A 21,690-nucleotide genomic window follows, 5' to 3' on the forward strand; every position below is an offset into this window, starting at 1 on the left:
CCTCCAACCTAATCAGCATTTTAAGTAGATGAAATCTGGCTAAAATGGGACAGTAGCTTCAAATAACAAGAGGAGCAAAAATGATCTAAAAATGCTTTAAAGGGTAACATAAGCAGGTTTATCTGTCCCCCCACACACAAATACACACAAATAAGTAAACAAACAATTAAAGTGCTCCTTAAGGGAAAGAATCCCAACTTAACTCTGAATCCACAGCATTAAATGTAGTTTTTAACTTCACTGTATCCCAGCCCAAACCATAAAAGCCAAGTAAAACTTATGCATAACACCAGAAGATGAACACTTCAATGTTCTGTAAACCTATTATTCTATCATGACACAAGCCTAGAAATCAGTGGCATAGCTCATTGTTGGAGTTAGAGAACTAAAGATTTGAATATCCTGGAACATTTTTTGTTATGGCATAAGGTTAGACAAAACAGTGATATCAGTGAATTCTAGGAGGTAGGAAGAGGGATTTCTACAATCAGAAAGCACCAATTATTTAATTGTGCATTTAAAAATATTGTTTCACATCAAACTCTACAGTTCAGAGAGGGAAGGAGAGGCTTGCTGGATAAGCACAGGGTAAGTAATAGCTGCTGTCAACCCTAGTCCTATAACTGGATACCAACAAGAGCAGCAGCATCTTAAGCTGGGATATATACATAATTCCTTTTATACAATGACTACTTTGTTCTTCAGTTTTCATTTTAGTAATTGTTGTGTTGTTTTTCAGACCCTGGCACCATCTACAGAGTGTCATCACAGAAGTAAGCAAACTAAGAGTTGACAGAGAAATAAACATGTTACTTTTTATTGGAGAAGAAAACTACTACTATGAGGAAAAGCTCATTAGAAACTTCATTTTCAGCCATCGCTCTTAGCAGTTTATAAACTGGACCACAAGCCCTGTTGACCTGGTAGCACTTCATTGGCTGTTCTTCCTGTAATTAATATATCCTGATAAACCAAACAAAACGTGCCTCATAAAGAGATGAAATTGTCTCAGTACCGGTGCCAGATCGTAATGTAGTCCTATTTGAGAAGAAATAATTTTTTAAATAAAGTGAATTTTTTATTAAGTTAAACTTATTCAATTTAAAAATCTTGACTCTAAATCTTTCCTAGTTGTTGTTGTTAGGTTAACTTATTCTTTGATACAATGTTGGTATGACAGATGACAGTTTATTCTTTAATGCTCTTATATCTTCATATGGCAAAAGAAAAATTTGGCAAATTGGTCTTGGTCTCCTGCTTAACTTTTACGAATCTTTTACTAGTCCATAAAACTAAAAAGTCCCAATGAACCACTCTGAAAAAATAGTATATTCATATATTACATACAATATCTCTCAATCAATGCAGGGCATACACTTAGGCATGTCACTGCGGTACCAAAAGTCAGCTGCCAATATAAAAAAGTTGATCTGTTCAGATGAAAAAAATAAGAAATGTATTGTTGAAATGAACTAACTGGCTAATTCAGTAAAAACATTCAATGGAAGAGTTCCATGTGGCAAGAAGAGTTCCATAAGAAAGACAATTTTTTTTTTCCCAGAATGTTTCTAACCAATAAGACAGTTCCTTAGAGTGGATAAGAAATTTCAAACTGAGGATCAGCTTCCGACTTAAAAAAGAGGCTCATTTTTGTCTTAAATTGAACAAATTAATATAATACTATACTCCTATGCTGCTCTATATAGGGTTGATGTTTGCATAAGATAGAGAGACTGTGAGAGACACACAAAGAAAAAGAGAGGGAGAAAGAAGAGAAGGCAGCAGAAAGAGTGAGAGAGCAAGAGAGGGGGACAGAGGAAGAGAAAGGGGAAAATGATATTCTGTTGGTTTTTTACATTATCATTTCCAAAAGCACATTTATTCTTACTTGGAAATTACTTCTATAGCATTTACTATATACTGGGCATTTTCTAAGTATTTTAAGATATTAACTCATTTAATCTTCATAAAAATCCCATGAAGTAAGTACCATCTTCTGTATGTAGATAATCTGAGGCACAGAGACATTAAGTAACTTGCCACAAGTCCCACAGCCAACACATGACAGAGCTGGAAATAAAACTAAGGCAGTTGCATGCCTTTAGAGTTCATGTTCTTAACCACTACTCTCACTGTCAATGGAAATTAATGGTAGGAATTATATATCCCAAGAGACAGAAAAGTAACACACTCACTGTAAGGATTACACAAAGATAGTTATATAAATACTGCAAATAACTCCTAATTATTTGATACTTTTCATCTGCATCCTTTCTCCATTAACATAAAATATTGAGGTTTTTTTCATGGTTTCTTTCACAATTTTACTTCTAGGCCTACCTGAACGAATATTAGGCCACATTCAATACATTCCTAAGTTCCACAGATTTCACATGATAGTTCTCAGTTCCATAACAACCACCTGAAATCTTTCAAAATATTCTAGGGTCAGAATTATATTTTTAAAATATCTGTAAACTTTCTATTTCAACCTATAATTTAAATATATCAGTTTCATTAATATAAATTTTATATTCGGTGCTATGAAAATACCAATATTCTGTTACTAATGGTCTAGTCAAGAAATAAACTATCTCTTCTTTCATATACATCTAGATCTATGTTTATTCTATATGGGAAATTTTCTACTTACCTAGATTTGTGTAAATATTTTTTATTATCAGCAAATATATTTGATTATTTTATTTTGGAACATTAAAAATGTTAAACAATCTCATTAAATTGTATTTGTCCTGGATCTGGTAACCAGTTAGAGTTTTAGTAACAACAAAGTTTATTTCAATTTGTATTGACCTAAAAGAAAGTCAGTCCAAATCCCACTTTTACTCTAATTTAATTATTATATTAAGTGTTTATTAAGCACTTGCTCTGAGTTAGATACCATGCAGGGTTCTAAGGATACTAAGATGATTAAGGTAAGTATTGCTGCTGTTAAGGGCTTATGTTTGAAAGACAAATTTTAGCATATCCCTGTTAGTCCATTAGACTGAAATTGTTAAGTAATAAATTGCACATCTACATGATTTACTGTAATCTATCATTTTCACATCAATACTTTAATCTTAGAGTTAAAAACTGAATCCTTTCTTTCACTGTTTATAAACATTAATATTGAAAATATTTAATTTCTACAGCTTCCATTTTATGAAGATACCCACCTGGTTGGACGATTTAGACCTGTCAATTTTCCCAACTTTTTTGATGGTGGAGATGACTAAACTCAGTAAACATCCATAAATGTTCTAACATGAAAATTGAGAAAATATTAAAATGATACCTCTATGGTCATATTTGTGTTAGTGACAGTTATCTTCAAATCCACTGAATAATTGCTCATAAAGAGAAAGTGTGACTTTCATGATGTTGTTATTGGTAGAAATTGTTATTACCATTACATTTAAAAAATGGCTAGGATAGGGAAACTGTACCACACATATATAGCTGGTAGGAAAGTAAAATGGTACAGACACTCTGGTAAACAATTTAACAAACTAAACATACAATTAACCCACACCACAGCAATTGCACTCTTGGGCATTTAATCGAGAGAAATGAAAAGGTGTGCTCACACAAAATCCTGTACACAAATATTTATAATGGCCTTATGTGTAACAGCCCAAAGCTGAAATCAGACCAGCTATCCTTCAACAGATTAATGATGATGAAATAGTGCTACATACATACTATGAAATACTGCTCAGTAACAAAAAGAAACAAACTATTGAAACAAATGAAAACTTCGATAAATCTCCAGGGAATTATACTAAGTGAAAAAAACAAGCCAGTCCCCAAAGGTTATGTGCTATATAGGTCCATTTTGAAATCAGAGATTTTAGAAATGTAGTACAGATCAGTGGTTAGGAACGGGGGTCATGGCAGGATGAAGGAACAGGAAAGAGGTGGATGTGATTATAAAAGGGCAGACTGAGGGTTCCTTGTGGTATTAGAACTGTTCCATATCTTGAGTGTGGTGGTGGATACACAAACCCATAAACAATGAAATTGTATAGAAATTAATATGCAGACACACCACACACACACACATACACACAAGTAAAGCTGGGAAAATGTAAAAAAAGACTGGTAGATTATATCAATACAATTATTTTGGATGTGATAATATTATATTATAGCTTTGAAAATTGTTACCATTGGTGGGAAGTCGAGTAAGTGTAATATTTCTTACAATTGCATGTGAATCTACAATTATTTCAATAAAAAATTCAGTTCAAAAAAGTGGGATTAGAGAGCTGGAACAGCCCCCCGATCTCTTTCTCTCTCTCTCCCTCTCTCTCTCTTTCTCTCTCTCTCTCTCTCTCACACACACACACACACTCACACACACACACACACACGGCCCTTTCTGCCTAGAAAGCAGCATATTTATCAGCACTAGATCAACCCCAGCAAGTGGCCTTGAGAATGAAAGCTCTACATTAAAGATGGCAAGCAGAAAAATAGAAGTCTTGGTCCCATATGACCCAGGGACTCCACTACATCATCCGTACCCTAACTACTTTTGACTTCATTTTGAATGAGAAAAAAATATACCCCTTTATTTCTATTTTAAAAATTAATAGGATGTGACAAGTGCTGATAAGACAGTGTAGACGTGTATACCTCTCCTCATTATTTCCGGGCCTCACCTGAAGCCACCCTGTAGAGTGCTGACTCATTAAAAATTCAATTTGTTCCAAAAATGGTGCTCAACAAACTTTAGTATATGCATATAAAATACACATATATAACACCTTATTATTCTGCAATAACATACATGCTATTTCTCCCATGATCTGATTATTATGTGTAGTCTCTGCAATTGGAGGAAAGTCCGTGCTCTTTGACAGTGAGTTCTAAACCCCTTATCACAAATAATCTCAGGTGATGATTAGTTCTTGTAGTCTGCAATATGTATTGTTTAATTCACTAGTCCCCAAAGCAATCTTTCCAGTAATACTATCATATTTGTCTTATGTCATTCCTTTTTATTTTAATATTCTGAGGTTCTCTTATCCTTGGATTTTTATAATTTTGAATATGCTGCATTTTAAGGCTAGGGTAACAAAGCATTCCATTTATATGAAAAGACTTTTAAAAATGTGCTTTGGTCAAAATGTATTCTAAATAGTGAGTAGGAAAAAAGAATGAGTGAAGAAAATTAAGTCCCTACTCTGCCTTTAGCCAGCTGGGTTCTAATTCAGTGCCGTGGGCACAAGCCTCCCTTCAAGCATATTATTTTTCTGAATTGTTTCATAGATAAATGAATAAACCCTAAGACATCTTTCCATTATCTTTAGTCAGAGGTGGTACTTCAGAACCCATAAGTTTATACCAATTATATAAGAAAAAAGTGACAATACTAAGTAAAAAAGGAAGAGGTGAGAATAATGGAGAAAAAAAGGAAGAATAATTAAATTTAGTTGTCAGAAACTGGCACATGCATCACATCACATGTATTGTTAAATGTACTCATTTAATCATCACAATAACCATGTGAAGTAGATACCATTTACTGTCCCCATTTCACATATATTGAGAAAAATGTTGAAGTGTGAACCAATTTCTGTCATTTGCATTTCTATGTGTATCCTAGTCCTTTCTCTAAACCAGATTGTTAAGGCATTCCATCCTTACTGCCCTGGATTAAGGTTGTTATGGAAACAGGTTTTTTGAAAAATGTTTAAGTCCTGGATTTTAAATTTCAAAAGTTTACTTGGATTTACAGAATCCTAAGCTTTCAAGCTTCAGAAACTTAAAGTCTGGAAAACTCATCATAATATTATTTATGCCATGAACAATAGACCTGAAGGAATGTTGATGAAGTAATAGACAGTTTTCACACTTTAAATGATATAACAATTCTCTCAGTAGATAAAGAGATATGAAAAGAAAATGTAGCCTAGATATTCATGAGTTCCCGAGAAGTAGCTCTGCTTTCTACGCCTCCCCAGTGTGTAAGAATTCTAGGAAACGAAACCCAAATAGTTTTGGAAAATTATGAAATTCCAAATGTATCAGCAGGTGGCATGTATTTTACACTTTTCTCCACCCAAAGCGGTTTCTGAGCAGTAGAATAGAGATAATTGAATGCCGGTGCATGTTAGTATAAGACAGCCTCACCTGGGAAATTAGGTGAGTTCATCCCATGAACTCTTGGGATGTCGCAGCAAGAAAGAGACGAAAATATTTAAGAGGGTCCTAATCTTGCATATTCCCTGTGTTCAGAAGCAAGTGAATCACATTGACAACCTACATGTCAGAAGCAAATTGTATGGGAAAATGTGTATATAAGCAGTTGCCAAGGTGATTAGCAGATAACCAAGACCCTATCCCCTCCTCACTCTGGGAATATGACCCTATATGGACCATCCTTGAATGTTAAAACCCCAGGCAAAGGGATACCTCAAAGTTACCAAGGAATTAACAAAATTAATTCACCAGGAATTAACTAAAATTAAGCTTCTGCTTTCCCTGAGTTCCATTTATTCTTCTTTTTCTCATTTCTTAGGCAGAAGCTTAAATTATTAAGACATTTCATCTTTAATATTAGCATGTATTGCCATAAATTTTCCTCAAAGCCTTGCTTAAGGTGCATCCCACACATTTTGATATGCTACATTATCATTTCATTCACGTCAAAATACTGTCTAATTTATCTTTGAATTTCTTCTTCCACCCATGGATTATTTGGATGAATGTTATTAATCTTTAAGTACTTAGGGAATTTCCAGACAACTTTCTCTTACAGATTTGTAGTTTAAACCCTTTCTGGTCAGGGAACATCCTTTGTATGTTGCATAGAGCCATACATATCACAATATCACATCTATATAGAGATTTAAAGCCCTACCATACAATGCTGTATTTTTTCAGCAGTCATACATATTTTAAATAATGTATAGAATAAAAGTAATCTACTTATAATTTCTTTTGGTCTTTTTACATTACTGAAGCTCCAGATATCCTTGTAATATCATATCTATTCATACTGAAGAACTTCCTTCAGCATTTATTTTAGAATAGGCCTGCTGGAAATTAATTCATGGTTTTTCTTCATCTGAGAAAATCTTATATCACCTGTTTTCTAAAAAAATGTTTCACTAGAGATACAATTATTTTCTTTCAGCATTTTAGAAATTTTTGTCTTGTGGGCTTCATGGATTCTGACTAAGTCTGCAGTAATTTCAATTACTGTTTGCCTACAAATAATGTGTAATTTTCCCCTGGCTTCTTTCAAGATGGTTTTCTTTCATTAGTTTCAATTATGATGTGTTTGGGAATCATTTTTCTTTGAGTTTATCTTGTTTCAGTTCCACCAAGCATTTTGAATTGCCCTGCGAACAAATTTGGAAAACATTCAGCCATTATTTTTCTATTTTTTTTATCTACCAATTCCTTTGTTTTCTCCTTCTATGATTCCACTGGCACAAATATTAGATCTTTTGATACTGCATTACAGATTCCTGAGTCTGTTTTTTTAAATATTTTTTCTACTGTGTTTTTCAGCAACGATAATTTCTATTGAGTCCATGAATTTTAAATTCATGGACTCTTTCATCTGCCATCTCCATTCTACTTTTGAGCCCACCTAGTGAATTTTTATCATGTATTTTTAATTCAAATATTGACATTTGATTCTTTTGATAGTTTGTGTGCTGAAAAGGTCTATCTTTTCATTTACTTCAAGAGTGTTTGCATTTTCAATATAGAGCATGATTATGTTAGCTGCCTTTAAATCCTTTATAATTCCAACATCTGGTCCAACTCAGGGTTGACATCTTTTGATTTTTTTCTTTTTTAAGATTTGTTCCCTTTTCATTGTTTTTATATGCCAAATAATTTCAGATGTAACCTGAACATTTTGAATACTATGTTGTGGAACTCTTAATCTTGTTAAAATCCTCCAGAAAAAAAATATTATATTTGGATAGCATGCAGTAAATCCCATTAGACTGACACCAAAAATTCTGTCTTGTCTTCACAGTTAATGATTCCAATGTCAGTTCAGTTTTTAAATTTTGATATGTTTCTTTGGTTCTACCTTGCATCCATGCAACTCAGAGGTCAGTCTTAGTTTGTGCAGCGGTTTATATCATATTTCAGTTCTCAAAGACTTTGCCATGGTGCTTTGCATATATTCTGCACATTCTTAGCTTGACAATGAACACAGTTAATACAAGATTTAGGGGATCTTCTCTTTGGAATTTCCCTCACACTCTCTAATTCCCAACAGATTACTTTTTTTCTGATGTTTCTTGCCTGAAAACTTTCTTACTTCTTAAGAGTTTTAGTTATGTGCACTGTTACACAATTCCATGGGATTGAGGCCATCTCCAGGAACATGTAGCCCTGAAAAAGAGAATCTCACACACATTCTTTTGCCACAGGGACCAAGGGAACTTCTGTTTTCTGTTCCTCTGGCCAGAGACAGGTTTTTCCACTGAGGTTTTTAGGCCCCTCTCTGCTGGCACTGCCACCATCACATCAGCAGTGCAGCTCCATGAGCAGGGCTGCCCTCGTGCTAGGCTATTAGTGAAAATAGGAGGAAAAAAATAGACATGGTGATCCCTCCACATTCTGCAGGTGTCAAGGAACCCTATTCCTGGTCCTCTGGACAGAAAGAGCTTTTCTTCAAAATTTGTATTGTCTGCTTTCATTGTGCAGTTTCATGACTGAGGCTGCCCTTAGATTAAATCCAGTAGATGAAGGGGGCAGGGCAAAGGAAACTCACCCCTTGTGCTGTGTACTTGCAGTTGACATCCATCCTCATTTACCCTGCTATTGTTTGTTTCTCAGAGTCCTCAGGGAGTTATGTTGTATATTCCTTCCAGAGTTTTTAGTATAATCAGTGGAAGGGATTGTTCATAGTGAGCTTAACCAGCACTGGAACCCTATGGTAGTTTTCTAGAGACAAAGACTCATGAGCCCTACCCTGACCCAGAATGTCCATTTTAGCAAGATCCTCAGGTGACTGGTAAGCATGGTAATAGATGAGATGTCCTCAGTTAGATGACAAGATTAAAAAAAAAAAAAACTCTCAGAATCTTACTAACAAGATTCATATAAAGTCCTCCAAGGTTCAAAATGTCAGTTGTAATATACAAACAGACACATATACATTTTTAAATGAAAACTGTAATTATTGGCTGAGCGTAGTGGCTCACACCTGTAATCCTAGCACAGGATTAATCCTTGGGAGGCCAAGGTGGATCACCTAAGGTCAGGAGTTCTAGACCAGCCTGGCTAAAAGGTCAAACCCCGTCTCTACTAAAATCACCAAAAAAAAAAAATGATCCAGGCATGGTGGCGCATGCCTGTAGCCTGAAATGCTTGGGAGGCTGAGGCAGGAGAATCACTTGAACCTAGGAGGCGGAGGTTGCAGTAAGCCGAGATTGCGCCACTGCACTCCAGCCTGGGCAACAGAGCAAGACTCCATCTCGAAAAAATGAAAAGAAAACCGTAATTATCATAATTCATTGGGAAAGGGGATTTAAAGCAAGAAATAGGCCAGGTGCGATGGCTCATGCCTGTAATCCTAGCACTTTGGGAGGCAGAGTCAGATGGATCACCTGAGGTCAGGAGTTCGAGACCAGCTTTGCCAACATGGTGAAACCCCTGTCTCTATTAAATATACAAAAATTAGCCAGGTGTGATGGTGGGTGCCTGTAATCCCAGCTATTCTGGAGGCTGAGGCAGGAGAACTGCTTGAACCTGGGATCTGAGATCATGCCACTGCCCTCCAGCCTGGGCGGCTGAGTGAGACTCTGTCTCCCAAAAAAAAAAAAAAAAAAAAAAAAAAAGAAATAAGTAAAATCACATGTTATATAGAAATGGTAAATAAAATTACACTACATATACTTGATTATTTGTAAAGGCTTATTATGTAGCAACATTGAGAAATGTTGATGGTAATAATTTTGATAAAAAACAGCAGAATTGAAAGTTATATTTTAAACCATAACTCTAAAAAATATGCTAGGTATTATATTTTTTAAAATAATCCATTCATTAGGCATGATGAATGGCAAGAGAACTAGAATGGATGAACAGGATGGCAAGAGAACTGAAATCCAAGATAAAATGGTTATAGAAAAGGGAAAATTCTAAGCGAGTCAGGTTATAGTGGACTCCCTAACATCCATTTGCCCTCCTCTTCTCAACAGCCACCCAGTGATTATATTTTTGGAGGTCTCATTTGTGTATATAGACTGGTTAAAATATAGACTCTGAACTCAATCAAAACTCACAAGAAATTGAAGTAGTATAAAACCTAAGATTACTTAATTTATACTGAGAAATAGAACTGTTAAATAGTGCCATCATTGGCAACAGTTCAACCCGTGAATTCTCTCTGGTCAAGGCAGTTAGAAACGCAAATAATTAAAAGGGGTTAAATATTGATTTAAAGGGGTTAAAATAATGGCAAGTATTTAAGGGTTCTCAGGCTCTTATGGATATAAATATTTTCCTCAATAATAGGGATAACCCTTCAGGAAACACTAAGTTCCTCAGTTATCAAGACAATAGATTATTCTATGGGCACATCCAATATTTATATCCTTAATTCATAGTTCTATGGCTGACCAAAAACTTATTAACACTTCCTATGTTAATTTAAAAAGCTCTTGTTATCAATTGTGAAGCTGTTCAGTCACAAAAAGTTAAAGTTGGAAGGCATAAAACATCATATATTTCTTAATATTAAATTTCCATTTAACATATACTAATGTATAATTATTTGCTAAACTTTTGTGATAGGACAAAGATCTTTAAGTATGAGTCATTAAGCATGTTGAGCATTGCAAGTGTATAACCCTTCCAAGAAACATCGTCTGTAATTTCCAGTTTCAATTACTTTAAAGTAGAATGGGAAGTTAGTAATTACTTGTAAAGCAATCTAAGTAGTTCAGAATTCGAAGTTCTCTTTTTTTCCCATAGGTCTTTTTAGTAACTCACCCTTATTTTGAGTCTTTGTAATGCACTGAATTTAAATTTTGCACTCATTTTCTCAGTTTATGATATATTTAAATCACATAATTATAAGTGAAACTAGCAAAAAATAGTATGGGAAAAACATAACCAGTGCTATGCCTGCAACTCTACTGTATGTGCACAAAGTGCAAATAACTACAGAGCAGATCACTATGAGTGAGCCTGTCCATACCCTGGGTATCAGTCATTATGTTATACAGAAGAAAGAGAAAGTTAGTGTTAGTTCACTAGTGAAGCTCTATTAAAAGAGCTTTTAGTAAGTTTTCAAGCAAGTTACAGTCTGGTCATACAGTGTTATAGCCATTCTGTCACTTTAAAGTGACTTTGGATATCACTGTATTAACTATGTTGATTAAGTTTTAATTTTAGAGAGTGACCTTTTTTATTTGAAAATACTAGGCATTTACAACAAAGTAATGCAAATTAGCTAAAGGGTACTTACTTATAACACCTAATTTTTACATTAGAGCACCATTTATAGTGGAATAGATATATAATTTGTTTATATAAGGACAGAGAAAGTTTAAGAAAAAGTTTTTTCTTGTAGTAGAAAAGCATGCCCCCTCTGCTATCTTATCATGAATTTGTAGAAAAATCCTCCTTTACGGTGGAGGTTGCAGTGAGCCGAGATCGCAGCACTGCACTCCAGCCTGAGTGACAGAGTAAGACTCTCAAATAAAAGAAAGGAGGGAAGGAAGAAGGAAGGAAGGAAGGAAGGAAGGAAGGAAGGAAGGAAGGAAGGAAGGAAGGAAGGAAAAGAAAAATCCTCCTTTAATAGGTAGTTCAAGGTAAATGTCATCTTACCCCTGTTCAAATTACTGCTAATTATGAATTACATATTCTAAATTAGTAAGAACAAACAAATAATCAAACTAATTGATTGTGATGGTAGCTTTTACAGAGGAAAAATGAGCAACAACATAGCAAAAATTCTTTCTTGGCCTCAGGTAAACAACAATGACCACGTAAACAGAGAATGCTTAGAGAACAATGACCCACATCTGATATTCAAACAAACCTTTGATATTAGATTTGAAAAATCTCATCTAATTAGGTCAATTGGGTAGAGCATGGCACTAGTATGACCAGGCTAGGCCTTAGATCCCCACATGTGCCTCTTAGCTTTACCCCATGGCCCTAGATTAAACCCCTAAAACCCTTCAGCCATCTGGCAACTGTAGTTACATCCAGTGAGAACCAATAAGGTTGTTCCTTATTCTCAAAATTAGTCTTTCAACTCCTTAAATTTATTCTCTGAATTTTTCTCAACCTTCCGATTTTCTAACAGCTCCAAAACACTTCAAAAACTCGTAACTGTGAGAATAACTATCACAAATGAATATTTGATTAAAATTAGAAAGAGTGGAACATAAGAGGCTATTGAATAAACCTCAGATAGAAAGGAAGAAAATAAAAATAAAATCAACGTAGAGAGGAGAGACTAATTTACAATTTCCTCCATTATCTTGACAAAAGAAAAAGACTTGCCAATTACTGCTATTTTTTATATTCTATTCCCCAAATGTTAGGCAGATCTTCTTCAAAATGTGTAATATTTAAATAATTTAAAAAAATAAAATTATAGAATGGTTATTTCTAATAAATGAGAACAAATATTATATTGTTGTATTTTCTTGTAAGTTTTCAAAAATCCTTTAATGTAAATTAATTATAATTATGAGAATAACAATTTCCTTTGATATGTGTACTTGTCTTTCTCCATCCTACTGCTAAAACAGTAAGCTACCTTGTATTCTACTCAAGAGATGAATGGAATATCATGAAGTAAATAATGTTCAAAAATAAAAACATTTAGAGAAAAATCAAAGTAACTTTTATATACATACATATTCCTAATGACAGTCATTAGTCACTAAATATGTCAAATAATCTGTGAGAGCTTACATCTTTTACTAAATTATAGACCATCTCATCAAAAACCATAGAAATGGCAATACATAAGGTATTAGAGAAAAAGAACATTTAAGCTATTTTCAGCTGTATCCTAAACCACAAATAATCTTGGTCAAATACGCTTGTTAAAAATTGACCTGTTAATTACACACACGTTTTTGGTAAATTTTACATTAAAGAACTATGTATCAGTTCCATTTTACGGTGTAACAAATTACCACAAATTGAATGGCTTACAACTTCTCAAACATTATCTCATTTTCTGTGGGTCAGAAGACTGGCATGTTTTAACTGGGTCCTCTGCTCAGGTTCTCATAAAGCTGAAATCAAGGTGTCAGCCAACTGCATTCTCATTTGGAAACTCCACTAGGGAAAATCCACCTCCAAGTTCCCTCAGGCTGTTGGCAGAATTCATTCCCTTGTGGTTGTAGAACTACAGTCCCCATTATTGTGCTCGTTGTTAGCCAAGAGTGCTCTCAGCATCCAGAGACTGCTCTCAGCTCTTAACCACATGCCCCCATTCCATTTCAGCAAGAGAGAACCTCTGCAACAAGTACATTTTAGGTTTCAAACCACCCTGACTTCCCCTTCTTGGACTAGCCAGGAAAATACTCCCTGCTTTTAAAAGGCTAATGTGATTAAATCAGATCCCCATGAAAGGCCCCCCTTTCTTAAAGTCAGCCTTACCATATAAGATAATAATTATGAGAGTTATGGGGCTCGTCATGTTCACAGATGCTGCCCACACTCAAAGGAGAAGGGATTATACAAGGGTGGGGGTCATCTGAGACTCATCCTAGGATTCTGACTGCCACAATGTACAAAACACTGAAGAACCCTTCATGGTAGATAGAGGCATATGGTTATTGCCAGGGTTTGAATGTGTTCCCCGAAGTTCCTGTGTTGGAAACTTAATCTCCAATGCAACAGTGTTGAGAAGTGGAACCTTCAAGAGGTGATTAGGTCATGAGGGCTCTGTTCTTATTTACTTATTTTTTTTTTTTTTATTTTTTCTTTTGAGACGGAGTCTCACTCTGTCGCCCAGGCTGGAGTGCAGTGGTGCAATCTTGGCTCACTGCAACCTCCGCCTCCCGGCTTCAAGCGATTCTCCTACCTCAGCTTCCTGAGTAGCTGGGACTACAGGCACGCGCCGCCACCCCCAGCTAATTTTTGTATTTTTAGTAGAGCCGGGGTTTCACCACGTTGGGCAGGATGATCTCGATCTCTTGACCTTGTGATCTGCCCGCCTCGGCCTCCCAAAGTGCTGGGATTACAGGCATGAGCCACTGCGCATGGCCTCTGTTCTTATGAATGAATTAATGTCATGATCTCTGGAGTGAGTACCTAATAAAATAATGCGTTTAGACCCCTTCCCTTCTCTCTCACAAAAGGGCTCCCTTGTATTTTCTGACATGGGATGAGGCAGCAAGAAGGCTTCTTGGACTTCCCAACCCTCAGAACTGTAAGAAATAAATCCTCATTCTTTATAAATTAACCATTCTGTTATAACAACACAAAATGGACTAAGACAGGTATAAAATCAAAGAAGTATAAGCAAGAAAAAATGGGGTAAAATTTAGAATATTGCATTCAAGCATGAACCTAATGTTTTGAGAAGCATTTGAAACATTCATTTTACTTTTAAAAGGTCCATATTTAAATAAGTACTCCATATAGAATTCTCCACTTGAGTTTTTAGTAGGATTTCTCCAATGGGAAATCTTTGTAGTTGTGAATGTACTAATAACTAAGAGGTCAACAATTATTCCTCCTTAGTTTCCCTCTACATATAAAAATATTTTATTACAAGATGACAGAAAGTATTTTAGCTGAGTGTAAAGTCTTAAATTCAATGTTCTCTGCGAGGCAATATGGTGTTATAGATTAGAATAAGGTATTCAAATTGGTATGTGTACACTCAGGCAGTGCATAAGATAACCTATTGAGGTGAAGAAGGAAATGTTAAAACTTGGATTTATATATATTTTAATTTCAGCCCAATATATTTGTACTTTTAAATATAGTTTATAATGGGTTAAGTATTGGTACAGTGTTATATAGATGTAGTTTATAAAAGTGTATATACTGGGGGAATTTTTTTTAGCAATTGAGTTACGTTATCATTAGAATTTGGAAACCAGTGATTTAAAGCAAGGGCCTTAGAATCCAAATGGTTTCTTGTCCCAAGCTGTGTGATTTTTAGAAATTCACCTTAATGTAAACCATAATCTTCACATAAGTATAATAAAAAGTGTTAATACCATAGGACTATTGTGATGATTAAAGGGACTTTTTGTTTCAAATTATTATTATTAGTAGGGGGATCCTCAAAAAATTAGAACTACCATATGATCCAGCAAACCTGCTTCTGTGTACATATCCAGAAAAATTGAAAGTAGGGTTTTGAGGAGATATCTGCCCACTCGTGTTCATAGCGGCACTACTCACAATAAAAGAAGTACAAGCAATCCAAATGGCCATCAACTAATGAATGGACAAACAAAATGGCATATACCTACAATGGAATATTATTCAGCCTTTAAAAGGAGGAAAATCTTGTCACATATAATTATAACATGGGTGAATCTTAAAGACATTATGCTAGTAAAATGAGTCAGTTATAAAAAGACAAATTCTGTATGATTCCACTTATATGAGGCATCTAAAGTAGTTCAATTCATATAATCAGAAACTAAAATGGCACTTCACCAGGTGATGGAGAGAAAGGAAAAAGGGGAACTGTCGTATAATATAGTTTCTGTTATGCAAGATGAAAAAGCTCTGGAGATCTGTTGCAAGACAATGTGAATATACTTAACACTACTTAAGTCTACAATGTAAAATGATTAATATGGTAACTTTTATGTTGTGTGTTTTTTATCACAATTAAAACACATAGTTGGATGGATGGACAGTTGGACAGATAGATATAGATGTAGATAAAACTAAAAAGCTCTTGTGTGGTGGTAAATAAGAAGCTGTTGTATAATGTCCCATTATGTTGTGTCAGATTGGGAAGTGATTTTTATTTATTCCATTAATACTGAACATCAAAATGCATCACCCATTATGCCAGGTACTGGAGATTAAATCTTTCTTCAAAATAGTTTTGTGGAAATTTAACAAATTATCAAGCAATAGGCATATTTTATTATATGGTGAGAATCTGATGGCTTCAAGAAATATTAGTTTAGTAGAATCAACCAACAGTTGAACATTGACTATAAGAGGGAGAAATCAAGGCTGCCATACAAATTTCACCTTGTATGGGTAAGTAAAGTTGTGCTGCTATCCATGGAGAGAGGGAATAAGAAAAAGATGTGTCAGCTAGGAGGACCTCGGATGGGAAAATGGAAGGAAGAAAAATGTGTTTCTAGACATACTTAATTTGAGGTATTTTGGGATATCTTGGTAGAAACACCCAATAGAAAATCCAAAATACAGCTGACCCTTGAACAACCTGGGGTTAGGTGTACTGACACCCTCTGCAGCTGAAAACCTGCATATAATTTTGCTCCCCCAAAACTTAACTACTAATAGTCTACTGTTGACTGCAAGCCTTAGCAAAAAGATAGTCTATTAAGCCATAAATAGACTAGTGCCTGCATAGATTTTAAGCATTCATGGCATATATTTTTCTTAGATTTTTTTATATTTCTAGATTATGCAGTTTATCTGAGAGTTTTTTCAAATTGTTATAAATTTCCAAAAATTTTCCAAATACTTATTGAAAAAAATCCACATACAAGTGGACCCAGGCAATCCTGACCTGTGTTGTTCAAGGATCAACTGTACAGATTTAGACTTCAGAAGATATACAGTATGTCACCAGAACACAGGCCTAACTGAAGTCATAAACAGGGGCACAGTTACGCAGGACAAAATATAGAGTTAGACAAGAAATTCAAATATATCTTAGCAAAATAATTTAATTTCAAGGATAAAGAAGTAAACAATTCACGAAATTTGGGAAAATCAATTTGCCTTAGAATTTTACAGAGCACACACAATATCTATAATTTTCTGAGAGAAAAAGTAAAATACAGAATCTGCATCTGGTTAGTTGTCCTTCAAGGATAAAGGTAAAAGACATATACTCTCAATTGTATATAAAATTCAAAGAATAGAGTGCATGGACCTACTTTACGAAAAAAATGATAAACTGTAATTAGAGTCAATCAAATCAAGGAATTCAGAGGTAAAGGAAACCAGATAACAAAACAGATAATAAACATTTAAATAGGAAAATAATGTTTAAAATGAAATTATATAATTTAACATTAATATCAACAACCCTGACAACACAAACATAATTATAATATAATGAATATAATAAATTATAATATATAATAAGTATAATATAATAAGTGAAATGAAATGTAAACCAGGATCTAAGAAACAAGGAGGTGGGAAGAAGTGAAAATATGCTTCTCATTTATCATTAGAGGAAGTCAATAATACTTATAAAATGGAAATTTGTAATTGGTAAAATAAGTGTAATTCAAAATCCTAAAGTTTTTCTTAATCTTTTCCATTAACTTCAGGAATAAATATCTTTGAGAAGAAACATTTATCTATTAGCAATTCATTAAATTTTATGTATTTCTTCTTTTGTCGCATTGACAATCTTATATTTTCTTATTCTTACTTAAATTAGCATATCATCATCATCCTAGTTTTAGAAAATTATTTCTGCCTGTCCATATGCAACTATCAGTCATTTTATCGACTCTTCTTTTGGCATATATTTCTAGAGAGGAATCTAGAATGATGTTCATAATTAGCTTACGGTGATTATATTTTGATGGGACATTTGGTATGACTTTTTCTTTATTTCTTTCCTTTTCATTTAACTTTTTTAAAAAACTGAGAGAGTATCACTTTTACAATAACAGTCATTTTTTCTTCCAAAAATGGAGTAGGTAGAATAAATCTTAATAATACATATGTACATAAATACATACAAGTATACCTTGTATTTCTTTCTTTTTTTTTATTTTTTATTTTTTTTTTTTTTTGAGATGGAGTCTCACTCTGTTGCCCAGGCTGGAGTGCAATGGTGCGATCTCGGCTCACTGCAACCTCCGCCTCCCGGGTTCAAGCAATTCTCCTGCCTCAGCCTCCCAAGTAGCTGGGACTACAAGGGCACACGGCCAAGCCCAGCTAATTTTTTTTGTATTTTAGTAGAGATGGGGTTTCACTGTGTTGCCCAGGCTGGTCTCAAACTCCTGAGCTCAGGCAGTCCACCTGCCTCAGCCTCCCAGAATGCTAGGATTACAGGCATGAGCCACCGCGCTTGACCTTGTATTTTAGCTCCGTGTTGCAATGTGATTTTGAGTTCATAAAATATACCTAATTATAATTACATCGTGATTTTCATGTTCTATGAATCATATTTTAAGCAACTTTCTTTTTTTAGCATTTACTATGTGCCCGGCATTTGCTACATATACCACATGCTTCTGTGTATGTGTGTGTATATGTATGTGCATATATCTGTGCATATGCATATATAGTATATGTTAGTATACATTATATACACTACTAACTATGCAAAACTAGTAAGACTAGTATTAATACTAACATTTTACAAGAGGAAACTGCATCTTTAGTTAAACTTTAGCCGACCCAGAACTCCAGTAAACGTCAGAGCCAGGATTTAAATTGTGCTCTAAAATCAACACTCTACTCACTATGCCATGTTTCTTGCCATCTATGCTATCCATGAAGTTTGTTTTATCTTGTTATATAAAGATTGTAAAAATGAATATAACCTAAAACATAGTAGATTCACATTCATCTTTCCCAGTTAGACCAAAAAAAACAAAAAACAAAAAACAAAGAGTGAAAGTCTTAGCAAACACAACAGCTATTAGGAAAAGGTCTTTATAGACTTGACACAAAATTAAAGTCCTTGAAAGTTCTCCTGCCATATGCCTGTATTTTCTACTTCATCATTCCTCCGTCTTATGCAGTGAGTCTAGAGAGTAAACCCGTAGGGAGCAGGATCCCAGCAAACTAAGAAAGATTACAGAAGAAATATATACGAGTGCCAAATCTTGCCCCATCTCCCTATTGTGGCTACTAACAGGACAAGGAAGAACCAACGGAAAAATAAAAAACTGGTATCTCAAGAAATAAGTGTGGGATAGTCTTCATACATAAACAGGGTCATATTTCCTCTTTATATTCAGAGGAAATCTCCTGCCCCTTAATACTCAAGCCAGAATGGCCTTTACTACTGGTCCCCACTGTTCCCTGCGAGCTGACCTATGCTGGCGACTTGTCATAGATGATTTATTCTTCACAACTCCACAAAGAATTACTAAGTCAGCTAATAAGCCACATTGCTGATAATCATTCTTGGGATCTATTTGACCCCCAAATCCTATGCTACAGGATCTCCCAAAGTACTTTAATGAAAAGAAAAATGCATGGGCTATCAACAGCAATGTCCACTATAGAAGCAAAAATGGGCTTCCATCTCAGTGACCACTATGATGATTTGTCTTTGTGTCATAGATACAAAGTATCATGATAAATAACTGGGTCTGTAGCAGATTCCAGATCAAGGCCTAATATAGGTGCCTTAGGCATAAAGTTAGGCCAGGTGGAAAGGTATACAGGACTCCTCATGGGGTATTATTTCTTTCACTCTGATGTAGCATAAAGGATTTATGACCAAAACCACAGTCAGAAAAATAACAAAAACAGTTACTGTTTATGAGTCAGTCCATGAATATTCATTATAATCACTGTACAGTAATCAATTAGTAGTATGCACAGCAAGAACAATATGAAATCTGAGGCTACAGATTGCAGAACTGAATAAATCATCATTTGTAAATGGCACAACTAAAGATAATGCATTTCCTTTCTGGATGGAAATTCATTTAAGACCTGTATTGGAATAAATATAAGAAAGAAATATATATAAGAAAGGCATAATTTAGACCTTTGTGTCTGTTCCTACAAATATAGGTTAAGAAAAGTATTACATCTTTTGATTATACAGTTTCAATATTCATATTCATTACTTTCTTTGCTTGATACTGAAAGACAAAAACATGAGCTTACCAAATTCCTAATGTTTTATACAATGCAGCGGACTTTTTAAAAAGAGCGTTTAATAAATTTTCTCCTTTTCTAAGTTTACCATTCACAATATCAAATGGTATAATGTGTTCTGGTAGTTTAAACTGCAAGTGTGATGTTTCCACTAATTGTTGCCAGAAAACGTTAATCAGGATCAAAAGCTTCTAAAAACAAACTACACTGGAACTACCAAATGTGTAAAACAGAGTTACCATAGTTAAGTGAATTTAAAACTATCGCTGCTTAAAAGTTGGATGTAATCAATGTCAACCATTTGCTATATCGTTTTCGGAACTGTTTTAAGTCATTCATCATTTCATTCTTCTAAATTTCTGACACTTTTAATGAAAGAATGTATAAAAATAACAGTGGTACTATCTAAAAAGCAGATGGGTTGCTCAACCAACTGCATATGCGCATGCGCGTGCGCGTGCGCGTGCAGTGCAGGCGGGCTCGCAAAAGCACAGGTCCCACACCAGACCTAAAATGGCTGAGTTGCCGGATGTTGTTGCTTGGTGACCAAACAGTATCTACTCCATCAAAAAGCAGTCTAAACATCAGTGGCAGATATGTCCCCTCAGGTTTAGACATGACCAGGACAAATATTAAAGGACATATTTATCCTTTCCAGTAGTCAATATTTTTATTTTAAGTCAGTTGTAACTTGCTCGATTTTATCATCAGTTAAGTTTTGGCTTTAGGGGGAAGAGTAGTTGGAAAGCTACATTTCTTTTGGGAAAATAAGAGTAGAACCAAGCTTCTTTAACTATGAGACTTAAAGATAGTCTTGTTTCAATTAAGTCTATGTGGTGTGTCTACTCTGTTCTAGTATAACCTCCCAGGTGCCATCAGTCTCTCTTTCTTTCATTAAACTAAAGTAGATAATTAGCCTCAGCCTGTCCTCTCCCCTTTTCTCTTTCCCTTTTCGCAGTAGTAATGATGTCTAATTATCAGCAGCAGTGGATTACTGCAACATCAGGAGCAAAGCATCTCTTACTGACAGCAAAGCCAGCCGCGAACCCTCAAACCTCAAGCAGCTAAGAATGATTCTTAGTCTGAACGAAAATACCATTCAAATACAGTATTTTATTTTGATCAATATATGCCTTAGAATTAAGAGAAAATATATTTTTGTCTTCTTGGTGACTGTACTCCTACCATCAGAAAGAAAAATCAATGTATCATTAAGGAAGGAATAATTTGAAATGTAGGGAAACACATGATAAAAGGGGATCCTTTATTTTTTAACTCATTGAAATGATGATTGGCTGTCTCTCAGAGAAGGAGGAGCCTATAATTCTATGTCGGGAGCAGTATAAAAATTTTATAAAGAGCAATAGACGAGTTCATAAATTAAAAACCTCTTCAATATTTCAAAACAGGCTTGAATGAAAAGCAGAGCTCTTAAATACTACATGAGAACCATTATCTAACAATCACCTGATGAATTATATTCTCTCCCATAAATATATGGAATCTTTACTGAATAGAGAAACACGTGTTACTTTAATATTATCCCTGAAGTTGTCACTCTATACTAGATGTCTTAGCAGTAATTCTTTAGCTATACTGCATAAATTTTTGACTGAAAATAGTGGTATATGAATGCGTGAATGCTAGTTTGAATAACTGAGATTTATGACGATCTTAGTATCTCTAAAATTGTTC

The 21,690-nt window shown here is 34.6% G+C and overlaps 1 protein-coding gene across 13 annotated transcripts in view; it reads right to left on the minus strand.

Annotated features, from left to right (window-relative positions):
* Nucleotides 1-21,690, minus strand: part of NOL4 (nucleolar protein 4) — a 381,831-nt gene that overhangs the window by 356,171 nt on the left and 3,970 nt on the right. The window lies entirely within an intron of this gene.

Source organism: Pan troglodytes, chromosome 17 (assembly GCF_028858775.2).
Source record: "Pan troglodytes isolate AG18354 chromosome 17, NHGRI_mPanTro3-v2.0_pri, whole genome shotgun sequence".
NCBI lineage: Eukaryota > Metazoa > Chordata > Mammalia > Primates > Hominidae > Pan > Pan troglodytes.